This window comes from Halichoerus grypus, chromosome 7, assembly GCF_964656455.1.
Source record: "Halichoerus grypus chromosome 7, mHalGry1.hap1.1, whole genome shotgun sequence".
Taxonomy (NCBI): Eukaryota; Metazoa; Chordata; class Mammalia; order Carnivora; family Phocidae; genus Halichoerus; species Halichoerus grypus.
Genome location: NC_135718.1, coordinates 147,013,099 through 147,029,936, shown reverse-complemented (window position 1 = coordinate 147,029,936; position 16,838 = coordinate 147,013,099). Strand labels below are relative to the sequence as shown.

Genomic DNA, 16,838 nt, shown 5'->3' with positions numbered 1-16,838 from the left:
GGACCACACATTGAGAATCACTGGTTATGCTTTTGGCCCCTAGAGAAAACTTTTGCTAGAACCCTTTCTTCATCCCCACATATTCCTCCAATCCAGAAAAAAAAAAAAAAAAAAAAGTTCAATGAAAGCATTAGCTATACTAAGTAATCTCATGAAATCAATCAACCAGCCAGTGTTTTGGGTGGCCTTGACAATTTCTCAGACTGCAACCATGCTAAGTCAAACTTGGGGGGCTTCCAGAAGCAAAATCCCAGCCTTCTCAGTAGAGCTTCTCTGGACCACTGAGGGGCCTTCAGCCCGAGAAGATGACTGGACAGCCTGTACCCTCTTCTCTCTTCTCTCTCTACTCACTCCTTTGTTGATAACACATTGTTTCGAAGCCATGAGTATTACTAAACTGAAACGAATCTCACCCGTTTGTTAAAACTTCCTCCATAGATGTTTGGAAAGTTATCTTTCTTCAAGAGGTCACTTTGGAATCACTTCAGGGTATATAGGACAACAGAATATACACACATAGGGGAGGCAAGCAGAGCAAAGATAAACACTGAGCGATTTTCTAAGGTAAAGCTGGGACCAAGCTAGTATACAGAAACACGGCCTACAAGACAAACGCGAAGAAGGAAACCCAGTAGGTTCTGAGACTTGCCGTTTTTGAGAAGCTCTTTCACACACTGAGATCCAAAAGATCTCTCCATCATTAGGAAGGAACACAGCATCAGGTAGCCCACCATGTTCTCCACAACATCTCCACGCAAAATACAAAAATGTTTCACAGAGAATTTATTAGAATAGCCCTCAAAGGATACTCGCGGTTATAATACTCCACAAAATATGGACCCCACGGGTCTCCCATGTCAAGGTAAATGCCTTATGCACAGTAGGCTGGCAGTCAATACTTGAAAATTAAAAACACTTTGAGTAGTTTCGTTCTTCGCTATCTTTACTGAAGTATATATATGAAGAACTACAACTGTACTTCTTTCCAAATACCCCATAATTCGGATACATTTGCCACTGCCCTTCTAATTTTTAGTTATGTGTGTGTGTGTGTGTGTGTGTGTGTGTGTGTGTGTATGTTTTGAAGTAGGCTCTACACCCAGCGTGGGGCTTGAACTCATGACCCTCAGATCAAGAGTCTCATGCTCTACCAACTGAGCCAGCCAGGTGCTCCTTGCCACTGCCCTTCTATCCAACTTAACTAAGTCTAATTTAATTTTCTAATGCTTGAAGACAATTATTACATCATAATGGTGAAAGTTATTGCACATTTTCTTTAAAAAAAATAAAGTCCAGTTTTCTTAAAAGATTCATCATTAAGCACTCCCATCAAATAATCCACTGATTAATCTTAGTCTATGACACTTTCCATTCTGAGATTTTTCAGTAACATTTATAGCATTATGAAAATCGCTTAGACCACATGTCAGAAGTCTAATCCTGTCCCCGTAACTTAGTGGCTGTGTGGCTTACCTTCCCTTGACTTTGGTTTTCTCATGTGCTAAATGGAAGAAAAGAAACCTCACCCCAGAAATATTCTCATGAATTAAGACAGGAATAAAAAAGCCTTAAGGAACACATATCTGAATTTGAATTGAATTATAATAAGTGAAAATTCATTTGATGGATTATAATTATGATAATGATCCTAATTAATGGTCCCTGACTTGTTTTCCCCCAGAGGTAGTGATGCATTTCCCTGGAAGAACAGGTGTGTGCTCCCCACCTGTGGCCACTGGGGCTATACGGGAAAAGGGACAGACTCACGCCAAGGGCTAGTGAGAGGGGAGGAGCGCCTCAGCAAAGTTCAGCCAAGGTTGCTCAGATCCAGAGAGTGAATTCAACGAACACATCTATACTGGTCATTGGAGCCCGGGGACCTGGTGGATACCAGAGCCAAGGTACAAAGAAAACAGGGTTGGAGAAAAAGGGACATAAAGACAAAAACAATGAGTTGATGTAGGAAGACAGGAGACAGTCTGAAAACACTCCAGCGGTGACAAGCCAATGTCCACAGCTCTGCTTTCCCTACTTCTCAGTCCATTTGCTGGGGGCAGCCAAGTCTGTTTAAATGGACAAGAGACTGTCACACAGATCCTCTCACTCAGCTCACCTTACAATCAGCGACAGATGCTTGCAAGCTACCAGGAAATACGGAAGTACTAACAGGTCAGCCCACGTTTCAGATTTGAACTCACCAAGCCGAGGACACCAAGTGTCCTTATTGAGGCCCTCAATCTCAGGGTGAAGACACTAATGTCTTGAAAGAGATTTGTTACTACTAATAGTTAATGCACTAGCATTTGCAAATGCCTTACTTATTTATATGCGTGCTTCTCTTACATAAATTAGAACAGGATGGAGTTTATCCCTAGGATAACCCCTCTCTCATTCACTGGTATTCTAATGTGTTTCTTGAATTAAAAAGGAAAAAATGGGGTAATACCTAGCAGTCTGGGAAGTGCACGTAATCTGAGGGTTGCTCATGAGAGTGTGCCATGTGATATTAGGGTACCTCCTCAGTATAGGGAGAAATGGTTGGAAACCACCACTAGATCCGAGCAAGCTGGGTAGCCTCATGGAGATGACGCAAGCATTGGCATGGAATCACTGTGGATGGTCCTGTTATGTATTTCAGAGAATCTAGGTAGGGTACCAACACCCAAGGGCTCTATGCTCATGATGGCAAAGAGCAGAATCCAGCTAATTATACGTGGTCTTCCATAACCCTGAGCTAATGATCCATCTTGATGTTGATCATAAATCTCTCATCCTAAAAGAGCTCAAATTCATAATTTGGCTTCACTCATTTGGAATTTTTTTTTTTTATAACAGTAGTAGTCAGATGCTGATTGTCAGAATAGAAAAGTATTTAATTCAATTCTCTTTTTGAATGACTCATTTCCAATTTATGTACTAATAACTTGCGGTGGTCAACCTCCAAGATGGCACCAAGTGATCCCCATCTCCTGGTATGCACACCCTTGTGCAGTCTTTCCCACACTGTATCAGGGTTTCTTGGTGTGGTCAATAAAATATGGCATAAGTGATGATGTGGGACCTATGCTAGGTCATGAAATACATTGCTGTTTCTGCCTTGCCCCCTCAGGTCTTGTTCTGGAACATGATCATGACCATGAAGCTAGCTGTCATGCTGTGAGGACACTCAAACAGTCTTATAGCAAGTTTCACTAGAAAGGGGACTGAGGTACCAGTTTTCCAGCCATGTGGGTGTGCCATCTTGGAAGCAGGTCCTCCAGCCCCAGGCTGGCCTTCAGATGACTGTAGACTCAGCTGACAGCTTGACTGCAGTCTAGTGATAGTCCCTGAGCCAGAACCACTCAGCTAATCTATTTCCAGAAACGATATAAGATAATAAATGTTTATTGTTATGTTAAGCCATTAAGTTTTGGGATAATTTGTTATGTAGCAATAGATAACAAACATATAACTGATGTGCTAATTACAAATTAATTTTTATCATTCATTCAAACCAGATACTCAAGGATTTTTTATTTTCCAAAACTTTTTTAAAAATCTAATAAAGACGTGTTGCTAATTCTCTACACGTAGCCCAAATGAGTTTCCGGTTTTATTGTACATATGTGAATCTGTTTCTTACTTTGACCAATTGGTAATATTATTTATTTGGGATTAGAGTCTGTTCGCTATCGGTGACCCCTCAGAAGTCATCTAAAATCTGGCCCATTGTATGTTTGTGTATATTCTATGACAGTGTCTAGTGTACTGGCTAGGACACGAATGAATAAGTTATTTGGGCTTATTTAAAAAGCCATAGAGTCTCATCAAAAGAATTTTATCATAACAAAAGAACTTCTTTCCCTCCCTTGAATTTGGCAGAAAGGTTTTATGGTACCAAGAAAGAATGGGTGATCTCTGAGGATTTTTGTCACTCTAAAATAGGACAAAAGATTTCAGAATTCTTTTTCTTCTTTGGCAAAAATCAGGAGACCAAAAACCTAAACCCCAACAATTAACTCTCAGCACAGGAAAGGTACGAACCACGGGCATCGTCAAGAGAACATCTTTCTGCTTCGGCCAGTGCATCGTCCTGAAGGGACAGACTCCATTTCCTAGGGCGTCATGCTGTAGTTGGATCTGTGTGTTCCGAGAACATCTGACACAGCAAAATCTGGGAATCAACAGAAAAAACATCTTCCAAAGTCAATATAAGTTCTGTTTACATTGTTGCCATCCTGAATTATATGTTCCCCTATAATTAGTGTAAATAATCAAAAGCTAGCAATATTTACAAAAGTCTTAGTTATGATTTATTTTCCTCAAGAAAGAATTATACCTACCCACTGCAAATTGGGAAATGAAAGAAATCAGACTCTAATCAAGATTGTGGCCTAAAGGCCAAAAAAAAAAAAAAAAAAGGCCATCCAGAGGGTACTTCCCAAACATTCCAGCATGGGTTTCTCCCCCTCAAATACTTCTAGCACCCCTTATTTTCTGATGAGAATTTCTTTACTTTTCATCCCTCCACCTCCGGGAAGACTTCCTGATACCTAGACTGTGTGAAGGGCTCTTCCTCTGAGAGCCCCCTCCATACAATAAACATTTTAAAGGCTCTGTTCCTGTTTAACTAGTTTTCAGACCCTAGTGCTTAGCACAGAGCCTGACACATAATAGGAACAAATAATATGTATTGACTAAAGTGTACATTGGACCCATGATTTTTTTTAAAGATTTTAGAGAGAGAGAGAGCAAAAGCGTGGGTGCACATGAGTGGGGGAGGGGCAAAGGGAGAGAATTTTCTGTGCTGAGCACAGACCCCACTGCAGGGGCTCCATCCCACAACCCATGAGATCGTGACCTGAGCCGAACCAAGAGTCAGAGGCTCAACCAACTGAGCCACCCAGGCACCCCATGGACCCATGATTTTCATATAATATTTTGCTCTTCCTCATATTGTGTTTATTAGAAAATTCCTTTTTATTCATTTTTTCTTTGCCAACTCCCCTTTATAGCTCTCATTCTGAAAGTCTATGTTTTGCTAAGTTTCAATCACTGGAAGGCAAAAAATAGGACAAAAGTCTCCACATTTTCACCCAGAGTGTGAGAATATTACAATCCAAAAAACTACCATGTAACTTTACACCCACTATGATGGCTATAAGCAAAAACAGAAAATAACAAATGTTAGTAAAGTTGCAGAGAAATTAGAACCCTCACATATTGCCGGTGGGAATATAAAATGACTCAGCCAGTGCAGGAAATCAATTTGGTGACTCCTCAAAAAATTAAACATGAAAGTACCACATGACCCAACAATTCCACTCCTACTTACATGCCCAAAAGCACCAAAAACAGGTTGTGCAAACAAAAACTTGTACACAAGTGTTCATAGTAGCACTGTTCACAGTAGCCAAAAGTTGGAACAATCCAAATGTCCATTAACTAATGAATGAATTGATAAAGAACACATGGTATCTCCATGCAATGGAATGTTGTTTGGCCATAAAAAGGAATAAAGTTGTGATCCATGCCACAGCATGGAGAAGCCTTGAAAATGGTATGCTAAGATACAGAAGCCAGCAAAAAAGGCCACATATTACATAAGTCGATCTATATGAAATGTCCAGAACAAACAAATCTATAGAGACAGAAAGTAGATTAGAGGAGGGGTGCCTGGGTGGCTCAGTCACTTGAGCATCTGACTCTTGATTTTGGCTTAGGTCATGATCTCGGGGTCCTGAAATCGAGCCCCATGTAGGGTTCCACATTCAGCACAGAGTCTGCTTGTCCCTCTCCTCTGCTCCTTGCTGCCCACCCCCCGCCGCTAAAATAAATAAATAAAATATTTGAAAAAAAAAAACAAAGAAAATAGATTAGTGGTTGCTTTGGATGCTTCGGACTGGGTAAGGATGGAAGGTTAGGTGGGTGGCTAAAGGGTGAGAGGCTTCTCTTTGCGTTGATGAAAATGTTCTAAAATTGACTGCTAGTGGTTGCACATTATCTGTGAATATATTAAAAACCATTAAATTCCACACTTTAAATGGGTGGATTGAATGGTATGTGATTATAACTCAGTAAAGTTATTTAAAAAAAAATATCAGAGGGATGCCTGGGGGGCTCAGTTTGTTAAGCATCTGCCTTTGGCTCAGGTCACGATCCCAGGGTCCTGGGATTGAGTCCTGCGTCAGGCTCCTTGCTTGGCAGGGAGCCTGCTTCTCCCTCTACCTGCTGCTCCCCCTGCTTGTGCTCTCTCTCTCTCTCTCTCTGAATACATACATACATACATACATACATACATACCAGGTAGCATAAGGAAATTCATTGAGGTGTTGGAATTGTTCTGTGTTCTGTTTGTTGGTGGTAGTTGTCAGATTCAGTGCATGTGTTAAAATCTATAGAACTTTACACTCCAAAACAGCGAATTGCCATGCATTGTAAATTTAAACCCACCATGCGCTTAGTTGGAATTATGAGCTGGGATCCATGATCAACTTCAGTTGAGACTGGTTTATCTAATTAAAAAGTCCTGTGTGTATGCAAAGAGAACACTCAGATTCAAAGAGCCAAGCCTGAACCTAGCTTGTGAGGCTGCATTCCGCAGCTGAAATCCAGACCATACGAAGTCAGAGAGATCATCACCCATGTAGTCTTGTCTACACTTCATGCTTCAAGCAGACTTGTGGATTCGGTGGTCCAAGGTTTCCTTCCAGGTCCCAGAAACCGCTGGTGATTGTTCAAATTCGCCATTTCACATGTGCCAGGTAATGAACTTGGGCCCAAAATGGAGAAGGGCGAGTGGTGAAGTAGGAACGAAACCAGGTCACCATTAACATCCTGTGACCCTCTGATGGGTACTAGGAAAGCCTGGTATCCTAACCACCGAGACACCTGCTGAGCCCTTGCAGTCAGTCCCCTTGCAGTTAGCTCCAGTCCTTGGAGACCCTGACCGGAGAGCGACACACTCTATGGTAGGGACCACGTGCATGCCCTGAATGTGCCAGGCTACACAGCATCCACAGGCATGAAGCTCCTTGAGAATAGGGGCCACCTGGATCAGCTGGGATTAGATGCAACCACATATAATGGAAAGCCCAAAACAATGGAGGCTTAAACACAAAAAAGTTACTCTGCCACATAAAAGAGGTCTTTGGGGAGGTGATCTATGATTGACATGAAATCAAACAGGGACTAAGATTCCTGTTCCCTTTCTGCTCCACCAACCTCAGTGCTTGGCTTCCACATTTATGGCCCAGGATGGCTGAAGTTACAGATATCACATTTCAATCCCAGGCAGCAGGAAGGAGGAGTAGAAACACAGGCACGCTTCCTGGTTGAATCAGCAGTCTTTAAAGAGCCTTCCTGGAGATCCACGGGAAGGTTACATTTGGATTTCAAGGACCAGAAGAACATGGTCACAAGGCTACAGGTAGGAGGAAAAAAATATATATCGCTTTTAACTGGACACCTTGCTGCCTTCAATGATGAAGGAGTTCTGTTGGTTGGGAATAAGAGGGAATGAATGCTGGGTAGACAACCTGCAGTGTCAGCCAAGCCAGCCCTGTGTCTTCTGGGGTACCCTGCACTGGCCCTGCGAGGAGCCCATTAAATGCTATTGATTTGATCTGATCTGCAGTGGCCAGGCAGGCTGATCTAGAAGCGACCTTGCTTTCTGCTTGCATAAATAGGCAATTCTCTAGTCTGGCCCACGGTATAGGGGCTAAGCAAGTAAGGCATGGTTTTTCCAGTCTTTGTGAATTCGGAATTGGTCAAAAACATTGATATTTTCTCTTGGAAACCACAGCTCTATGTGAAAATGAAAGGAAGTTATTTCAATTTTCTAAACCACCCAGGCTTCTCTGTTAGGTTAGAGATGAAAACTGTGTTATTCTGTCCTCAAACTCACCCCATGATTCTCCCACCCACAGATCCACACAGACCGATGGAAAGTAGTCACATCTGAAGGAGTTTGGGATTGAGGGTAGGTAGCTCGTGTGTACTAATAGTGCTACTGAGAATGTGCTCCTTCTCTCCATGGGGAGGCCCTGCATACATATCCCCTAAGGAGAAGACAGACTCACGGACTAGCTCTTGTCCAATCCTTGTATCTGTAAAAACCCCTTGCCTATGGGGAAGGGAAAGGAGATGCAAAATGAGGAAGTGACCTGCCTAATTCTGAAGGCAGAGCTTTTAATTTGGGTCCCAGCTCTCGGTTCACTGCTCAAATCAATATAACCCAAACTAATATAGAAAAAGAAAAAAATCTACCATTGAGAACCAAATGTTTGAGATTCGGAAACATTTTACGGTTGCTATCTACACTGATTTAGTTATCCAGATCAGAGTTTGATTCTTGATTTTATCTTGCCTTGCCTTGGTCTCTATGAAGTCATCAGTTTAATCCAATCATCATTTATTGAAAGCTTACTCAGTTATCAGCAATATGTTATCAGGGGGATACAGAAGGACCACAAGATATGGCCTTATGTTACTGTATTATTAAGATATAGGGCCATGAATTAATGAGGTTAATTTTTAAACAAATACACCAAAGACTATATATATATAAATATCCATGTGAGCAGTACCTCACCTTAGGAAGCACATAGGCCAACAATAGTGTCATTGCTCAAAATATTTTCAGAATTCATATTTGGGAAATTCTTTTCAATAGGTGAACCAAATTACATTGGGTGCCTATAATAGCCACTGGGTCTTTTTGCTTTGAGAATGGAATTTCTCTTTTGAGGCAAGCCAAAGTCATCCAGAACCAGGTCTGGTAGAAACAGGTGGATGATCAGCTTAGATTCCTGGTGACATTCTGTCAGCCCAGGGTGGTCTTCCCCCAGACCTCTTTTTCCATAATAGAATAATCTTTGTGTGTTTAGGCCAGTGGTTCTCAACACTTTAACATACATCAGAATCACATGGAGGGCTTGTTAGGACATAGATGGCTGGGTCCAATTTCTGATTCTTCAGGTATGAGTGAGGTCTGAGAATTTGCATTTCTAATAAGCTCTCAAGTGATGCTGATGTTACTGGTCTAGAAACCACACTTTGAGAACCATTGCTTTAAGACAGTTATTTTAGACATAGCTGCACTTAATCTTACCTGATATAAATCATCCTTGCTCTCAGAGAACTTGGTTACTACCTCTCATACTTAGTTCTGGACACTTTATGGCCTTGCACATTCCAGGTATGCAACTGGTCACATGCCCGTGGTCCCTACCAAGAATATATCACTTTTCACCCAGCACCACACAGGATGGAGCTAACATCTGTGATGGAAAGGGCTCACAGGCTATTCTGTGATTAGAATCTGAGCCGTGCCTAGCACCCAGGCAAGTCACAGGTTAGGGATAAAACATCCCTGGAAGGGATGCTAATTATCATCCGAGTCTAACTATCCTACCACTCTTCTTATTTGAGAGCTGAGGAAACCAGGTTACCCGATAAGTTCATCCAATTGAACCCAGTTCAAGGTCACCCAATAAGTTACAGGACAGTTATGCAGGATCCATGAGAAAGTATCAAAGTCACCTTCTGTCTACAGAGAACAGGATCGTGAGCTCACGCAATCAGTACCGAATGCAACATGAGGTAGGTCTAATATGGTGTGTGCATCCCCCCCAAGAACAAACAGTGCAAATCAGACTGCATATTTCTACCCTTTCCATCCTATAATAACTTTGATGGGAAACACCACTATTTATCCCCCTGTGGTGAAATATTCCTCATACTTAAGACATAACCATTGGCTCCATCTCCAGTGATAAACCCTCATTTCTAGGAGATGACAGGGGAGGAGAAGTGAAGGTGAGCTAGAATGCACATCCTCCCACTTCTTTGGTGTAAACATTCACTATTCATAGTGAAACAGTCAAGAAACCACAAAGAGTTGACTTGGCTGACCCCCAATAAGGTTCTAAGCTTCAGTGCAGTGTCAACATCTGGTCTCAAGCTCTTTTCAATCTGGTACCAATTGATGGGATGGCACTGATGCTTTCGAAGCCACATGTGAAGAAGAGGCTGCTGGGGAGGGGGAGGGGGGGAGTCTTCACAGTGGCAAGAAAGGCTGGAAAGTTCAGGGAGGACAGAACCTGGGGAAGCCTGATTTCTCTTTATTGTCTGCCCACTCTGGAGCTGGCTGTTTAGGATGATGGATCAGGCCTGCAAACCACATCCATATGGCCCCGATACCCCATTCCATTTGTTCAGCCTCACAGTACCTGCTCCTATCTCTGCCCCTAAAACAATACACGGCCCCTATAGAAGAACTTCTAACATCCTCTCCCTTTTTCACCACCATGAGTTTTGTCCCTTTCTGCCCGCCCAAACCTGCTGGAACCTCAACTTCTCTAGAAAACCATCTCTGACTCACCTACCTATCTGCCACCCCTCCAGGAAACTTTTAGGCGTAATTCTTTACAGTGGGTTGAGTGCCTTCTCTATCATGAGCATTTTACCTTCTGTTTTTAGTGATCAAAAGCAGGTGTTTTATTTCCTTGGCGAGCTTTTGCTCATGTTGTTCTCATCACTTCCCCAGTTCTTCTGGCTTCTCCCCTTCCCCGTGGGGCACTAACTGTTTAAGGTACCAGGAACAGACAGGTCAGTACTCCTGAACTGCCCCCCACACGTTAGGGCTGAGCAGCTCTCAAAATGCTGCTAAGAGTTTGGGAAAGCTTGAAAAGCTAGGTCTGGGAAAGGTCTGAAGAGGCATCCTCAAGAACCCACAAGGACAGGTGTGCATGGTTGCTATGGTTACCAGGCCCTGGCGGTCTAGCCACCTCCTCCTAACGAGACAATCCTCTGTGAAGCACGAAGATGCTCAGGTGCTCAAATCCAATTCAGCCCAAGAACGGGGAGAGCAGGGATGGTCTTATCAGCCAACTTGTCACAATGTCACAGCATAGTTAGAGGTCACCAGGGCTATGAGGAGAACACACGGGGAAAGCCACCTTATGAATACTTGTAAGATTAGAATGAAATTCAACAGTGAAGTCAAAGCCAAACGTTCCCTGCGCTCCCTGAGTTTTGTTCTGTTTTGCTTTGTTTCTGTTTTCTCTTGAACCAGAACTAACATCGCATCAGTCCATGTGGTTCTTGTGCGCCTGGTGGCCAAGCCCTTGGATGCAAACAGACCTGCGGCAGTGGGGAAATAAGTGAGCGAGGACTCCAATCAGGACAGTCTCCTCTTTCTACCTGAGCCTCAAACTATAGTTTTCCAGGCTCCAGATGGTGATCATGATTGTTAAAAAGCAAGCATTATCCCTGTTAATGAGGATAATAAAACTGAACAATTCATGAGCACCAGCAACATATGGAACACCCAACAAAACACAGATTTACCCCGCATTATCAGGAAATGAAGTTTTCCACATCAGTGAATTTTCTGGAAAATTAGGGCTTACCTCTTTAGCTTGCTTCCATATTTTTTCTGAAGATATTAACCATTTGGGTTGGAAATAGGTGTCAGAGATGTAGGGCCCTTTCCTATCTTGCTAAACAGTTTGTCAAATATCACATACACCATTTTTTTTTTCTGGATGTCTCATTGTGAACATGCAATGATGCCCAGGGGGAGAGGGGTGTCTCCATTTGTAATGGATTTGGGTCTTTACTGGGACAGCCCGCTTTGCCTTGGCTTAAAATCAGCTATATGAGGGCTCGCTGCCCTTGACGGTAAGCACCTTAGGTGAGAACCAGGGCTTTCTATCCTTAATGGGGTATCCCCTACAGCCTTGCCACTCAAAAGGGGGTCCGCAGAATAGCGAATCAGTACCTGGGAGGTGATTAGAAATGCAGACTCTGGCCCCATCCCTGACCTGCTGAATGAATTAGATTCTGAATTTGAACAAGATCTTCAGATGATTCACATACACATTAAAAGTAGAGAACGATTACCCTCCAGCTGTGCTTGCCAGCTTGTCCCCGGCCAGTTACACCACCATCACCTGAGGATGCCTGGTAGCATCACAGAACACGGGGCCCTGTGTAGACCCCAGAACCAGAACTTCCGGGGAGAGAAACCCAGGAATCTATTTTTATCATACTCTAGGGGTCATTCTGACCTGCACCAATACTGAACATCCTGCTCTAGACTTTGCTCTCCAGAGGTACTCAAATCGTTCTCTATGTTAATGCCAATTCTTTTTCAACTTTTACTAACAAACCAAACCCACACACTTTTGCAAAGCACGGGGACTTTTGACTAAACCTCCTGACGAAGGCATTTCTGCAGCTCCTCCACCATTTCTTGAGGCTCCGAGAACTTGACTTTGCTTTGGGGGTGGGGAGGGGGGCCGCTTCTCCATCCCAGCCCAGAGCTGCACACAGCTGCGGGGCTTCCCAGGATCAGGGACTTGGGGCTTCTGCAAACGCGTCCGTGGGGACAGAACTCAAATGCCTGTCGCCTCCTCAGTGCCCTCGAGCTTCTCCTGCTGCTCCCCACATCTGGGGCCCGCGGGGGAACACGGCCACCCGTGGCCGGAACCGGCAGTGGACACTCGACCTGGAACTCCAGACCACAACCCAGATAACCCGCTCCCCCGCACGAAACCGCTCCCCCGGGGCACACACGTGGTCTTTATTAGTCTTCATTAAACTGAATGGAATTCTTGTCTTGGTGTTTCCTGGGTATCCTGTCTCCTCCGGCACTAGCAAGCTGACCGGTGTTAGTTCTTTTTATCTAAGCAGATACAATCCCGTTTCTAATTTTCTGACACATTGGTTAAGATCTCTGGCTTTACTAAATGAAAGAAGCCAGACACAAAAGGCCACATATTGTATGATTGCATTGACATGAAATGTCCCGAAAAGACAAATCCCTATAGAGACAGAAGGTAAATTCGTGATTGCCAGGGTCTGGGGGGAGTGGGGAATGAGGAGTGACTGCTAGCAGGTACCAAATTTCTTTTGGGGGTGGGGGGAGGAAAATAAAATGTGGAATTAGGGTGATGATTGTATAATCTTGTGATTATAATAAAAAACCACTGACTGTACACTTTAAAAGATGGAGATGTGAATTCTACCTCAATTTTTTTTTTAAAGATTTTATTTATTTGACAGAGAAAGTGCACAAGCAGGGAGAGTAGCAGGCAGAGGGAGAGAGAGAAGCAGGCTCCCCAACAAGCAAGGAGCCGGATGCAGGGCTTGATCCCAGGACCCCAGATAGTGACTTGAGCTGAAGACAGACACTTAACCAACTGAGCCACCCAGGCGCCCCTATATCTCAATTTTTAAAAAGATCTTGGGCTTTAGAATCAGACCAGCTGGGTTCAAATCTGGCCTCTGCCACATCCCAGCTGTGTTACCTTGGACAAGCCAATTAACCTCTTTGAGACCCAGCTGCATAGTCTATAAAGAGGATGATAAAAGTACTTATATCATAGGTTTGTCGTGAGATTTAAATAAAATAATCTTTGTACTATGCCTGGTACATTATAAGTGCCAATAAATGTTATTGGCTAACTTTGAATTCAACAGTTCTCAAATTTCAAAATGCGTGAGAATCACCTGGGGACCTTGGTAAAATGAACACCCCTTAGACTTTCAGATTTATAAGCTTGGAGTTGGCTTCAGAATCAGCATTTTTAATAAGCTTACCATTCTGATACAGATGGTCTGGAAATGATACTATAATAAATACTGTCCTACACGCTTGTAAAATGGAAAAATTGATAAGCAAATGTTTTAAGAATTTTGTGTTAGCTTCCCACTTAGGATGTAGAAAACTGGAAAGACCATCACTCCTACCCTTACAGCCAAAAAAAGTTGGACAATCTGCAAATTCACAACTTTTTTTGAACCTATCAGAGAGCTGGGACTGAAGGACAACCAGCTAACCCCAAATCCAAGGAAACTACAGGCACCTCCAGAGAGAGATAAATATAAGCACTTGATTATCTGGGGCCAATTGCCACCGGACCCAGATAAAAATAATTCAGCTAAAAATTTCAACAAATTGCTAAAGGCTGAGCTTAGGCCCGCAAGAGGCTATAGAACCCCTGGGGACATAGACAAAGGCAAATTAACACCCTCCTGTGGGTTTTTCTCCACAGACCTTTAAGTATACATAAAAAAGATGGGAAAGAGGACATGAGTCTTCAGGTACCATCCTATGTGCTGTAGGCCTGGGAAAAAAGGAGTAGCAGCCCCTGTGGGAAATGCATGAAATTCCACCTGGATTCTTATCCCCTATCAAATTTAGCCTTGAAATGTTGGCGGAATGGCAACAACCCTGTCACTCTTAGGGCTCTGGTGAAAAAGGTAATGCAGCTGGGGAAAAGGAGCTGGGAGTGGGGGGGCAAACTCTATAGCCTTGGGAAGGAGCAGGAATATGTTCTGGACCCAGCCCTATAGCTAAAGGTAAACCACTATGAAAGCACCACTCCCAAGATCCAGAGACACAAGACCTGTCTACAACTGAGCCTTAATCAGAACATCAGAGAATACTTCCCCACCACCAGGCCAACAAGCATCTAGTAACAACTGATAGTACTCTACTGCTGAAAGAGGTGCTAAACCATGGTGAGAGACCCCCATGGAAGCACAGTGCAAAGAGAAGATCTACACCCAAGGGTAGAGCAGACATTGGGGGGAAAATACCTTCTAGCAAACCAGCCACCACCCTAGCCCAAGAGGAATTTAAAAACTGTTCTACTGAAAGTAACCATAGCAACAAGACCCAAACTGGTTCAACTTCTAAGTAGGCAGGCTCAGTCCCCCACACTAAATGCTAAGAATCAGAAAGACATGCCCACTTCCAGGTGTAACAACTATTTAACTCAGTCTCTGATACCCTATACAAGATGTCTGGCTTTCATCAAAAAATTACACAGTATGTGAGGAAATAAGAACAACAAAAACACTGTCAAGAAGCAAAGCAATCAACAGAACCAGACTCAGAGATGACACAGATGTCAGCACTATCAAACAGGGTATTTTATTTTATTTTTATTTTTTTAAAGATCTTATTTATTTATTTGAGAGAGAGTGAGCACACAGATGGAGAGGGAGAGAGTGAAGCAGACTCCCCACTGAGCAGAGAGTCCCATTGGGACTTGATTGCAGGACCCTAAGATCATGACCTGAGCCGAAGGCAGACGCTCAACTGACTGAGTTACCCAGGTGCCCCTCAAACAGGGAATTTTAAATAAATATGATTACTATGTTAAAAAGGCTCTAGTGGAAAAGATGGGAATCATACATGATGAGATGGGTAACTTCCATCAAGAGAGGGAAACTGTAAAAAAGAATCAAATGGAAATGCTGGAAATGAAAACCTTAGTCACAGAAATAAAGAATGCTTTGAATGGGCACATCAGCAGACTTGAAATCGCCAGGGAAAGAATAGTAAATTTAAAGATAGATCAATAGAAATTACCCAAACTGAAACCCAAAGAAGAAAATAGTTTAAAAAAAAATAGGGCACCCAAGAACTGCGGAACAATATTGAACAGGCTAATAGGCATGTATTTGGAATCCCAGAAAGAGAAAACAAGGCAGAAGAATATTTCAAGAAATAACACATTTAAACTTATCCTCATTTATTCCATTTTCAGTGCTCTTCATTTCTTTGTGTAGATCCAAGAGTCTGTCTGATATCATTTTCATTTGCCTGAAGAACTTCCTTTAACATTTCTAGTACTCCTAGGTCTGCTGGAAGCAAATTCTTTCAGTTTTTATTAGTCTGATAAGATTTTTATTTCTCTCTCATTTTCAAAAGATGTTTTTGCTGGGTATGGAATTCTGGGTTGACATTTTTTTTTCTTTCAGCAATTTAAGAATGCTACTCAAAAAAAAAAAAAAAAAAAAAGAATGCTACTCCATTGTCTTCTGGTTTATATAGTTTCTGACAAGAAGTCCACTGTAGCTGTTATCTAAATGCATTGTGTCTTTTTTCTTAGCTGCCTCCAAGAATATCTCTTGGCTTTTAATAGTTTGAATGATATGTGTAGATGCATGTGTGTGTTTTGGTATTTATCCTGCTTGGTGTTCTCTGAGCTTCTTGGATCTGTGGTTTGGTATCTTAATTTTGGACTTATCTCTGGTTGTTGGGAGGGTGTAATTTTTAAGCTGAGACCTGACAATGAGTAGGTCTTAGCCAGAAAAAGATTGAGAAGTGAGTTTCAGAAAAGAAGATTCGAACAGATGGAAGAAATATCATGATTCATGGCCTACAGATGAGAGATCCTCACATTTAAAGCAAATAAAAAAGACCATTATAGTTAAGTAAAGAAGGGTGAATGGGAAGGTGCAGTAGATCAGGCTGGACAGACAGGGGATACATTTTGGAAGACTGTGTAACACACATTAACCACTTATTCTTAGGGTAGACGTTGAAGGCTTTTAAGCAGAGGAGTGACATAATCAGATATAAATTCTTAAATTCCTAATTCATAATGGTCATCCTGCCTACTGAGTAGAGAGTATATTTGTACATAATGTCTTAGAGCCAAGGATCCACACATTTCCTTGGATAAAGTCTCAAGCTATGGGCTCCTCTTTTCCATCTTCCTTTGCTATACCTTCTATCACCTGCTATGTACTTCCTAGTCTTCCTGCAAAATTTGGTCCATTCCTTTGAGTCTTGCAAAGTGTATATCAATATCCTCTTTTCTCCATACAGTTAAATTGTATTTACCAGTCTTCTTTATTATTAGATGTGGCCTGAGTGCTGGCCATTATGAGCAAAAGAATAAACTTTTTACTAAACCACTAAGACTTAGGGACAATTAGTTACAGCATTTAGCCTACTCTGACAAATACACAAAGCGACCAACTAATTACAAATAAACTATTTTTAGATGACTAGTAAATTCCTTAGATTGATACATTATTTTGTTAAAATATTA

At 42.4% G+C, this 16,838-nt stretch overlaps 1 protein-coding gene and 1 long non-coding RNA gene across 3 annotated transcripts in view; one reads left to right on the top strand and one right to left on the bottom strand.

Annotated features, from left to right (window-relative positions):
• Positions 1-16,838, top strand: part of MGST3 (microsomal glutathione S-transferase 3) — a 203,524-nt gene that overhangs the window by 59,894 nt on the left and 126,792 nt on the right. The window lies entirely within an intron of this gene.
• LOC118549305 (uncharacterized) overlaps positions 1-16,838 on the bottom strand; it is a 165,899-nt gene that overhangs the window by 43,988 nt on the left and 105,073 nt on the right. For both annotated transcript variants that reach the window (XR_013449973.1, XR_004924027.2), the window contains one exon: positions 4,024-4,153. This is a non-coding gene — a long non-coding RNA (uncharacterized LOC118549305). The remainder of the gene's footprint in view (positions 1-4,023; positions 4,154-16,838) is intronic.